Here is a 1429-nt window from a genome sequence, read left to right as displayed (position 1 = left end):
CTTAGCAACAGTGTCCTTTGCTTTACAGAAGCTTCTCAGTCTCAGGAGGTCCCATTTATTCAATGAGGTCCTTAATGTCTGTGCTGCTGGGGTTATACGTAGGAGTTTGAGAGCAACTGAATATATGTACCCAACACCCCAAGAAAAGGACTTCTTGCCATTTCTCTCCTTTGTTTTCAACATTTGTGATGATTAAGGAGATGTTTCTATAAATCTCAGAAAAATAAAATGGCAAATCAAATTGAGTTACACCCCAAACATTTATTTCTCTCTTCCCCCTGTATATGCTCAAGAACCTACCCCTAAAGGGAATTTTGTCTTTTTTCCAGTTCCTATGCATATCATCTTACTCATCAGCATGGCCATCGTCATGACAACATAATGACAAGGATGTGGGAAAGAGAAACCTTATTCACTGTTGGTGGGAGAGAGACTGTACTAGTGAAGTCACTATGGAAATCAGATGAAGGCTTCTCAAAAAGCTAAAAATAGAACTATCATATGACTCAACTGTACAACTCTTGTGTGTGTGTGTGTACACAAAGGCCTATGATAGAAATACCTTCGTATGCATGTTCATTAACATTTTATTCATACTATTGAGAGAATGGAATCATCATAAATATCTATCACCTGATGAATCAATCATGAAAATAGGGAACATAAACACAATGACCTTCTATTCATTACTGTCCTAGTTAGGGTTACTATTGCTATGACAAAACACCATGACCAAAAACCTAGTTGGGGAGGAAAGGGTTTATTAGGCTTACACTTCAGCATTTCTGTTCATCACTGAAGGAAGTCAGGATAGGAATCTAAACAGGGTAGAATCCCAGAGGCAGAGCTAATACAGAGGCCATGGAGGAGAGCTGCTTGCTGACTTGTTCCCCAGAGCTTATTCAGCTTGCTTTCTTATAGAACCCATGCCACCAGTCTAGGGATGGCACCACCTACCATGGGCTGGACCCTCCTCCATTGACCACTAATTGAGAAAATGCCTTACAACTAGATCTCATTGAGGCATTTCCTCAACTGAGGCTCCTTCCTTTGATGACTCTAGCTTGTGTCAAGTTGACACACAAAACCAGTCACTACAAGTACTAAAAAAAACTAAAATCATGAAAATTTCAGGAATATAGAAAAAAGTGGAAAATCTTATGCAGGGTGAGATGATTTAAAGACAGACAGACAAAAGTCATACGTTCTCACTCATAGGCAGATCCTAGATTCAAAGATTTTGATTTCTATGTCTAAGTTATAGTGAATACCTAGAGAGAGGGCAGGAAACAAGAAAGAAGCCTTGAAGGGAGAGCACAGAACTGATGGAATACAGGAAGGAGAAGAAGAAGAAGAAGAAGAAGAAGAAGAAGAAGAAGAAGAAGAAGAAGAAGAGGAAGAGGAAGAGGAAGAGGAAGAGGAAGAGGAA

The sequence above is a fragment of the Microtus ochrogaster genome, chromosome 21 (genome assembly GCF_000317375.1).
Source record: "Microtus ochrogaster isolate Prairie Vole_2 chromosome 21, MicOch1.0, whole genome shotgun sequence".
NCBI classification, from domain to species: domain Eukaryota; kingdom Metazoa; phylum Chordata; class Mammalia; order Rodentia; family Cricetidae; genus Microtus; species Microtus ochrogaster.
Note: the sequence above shows the minus strand (reverse complement) of the source record.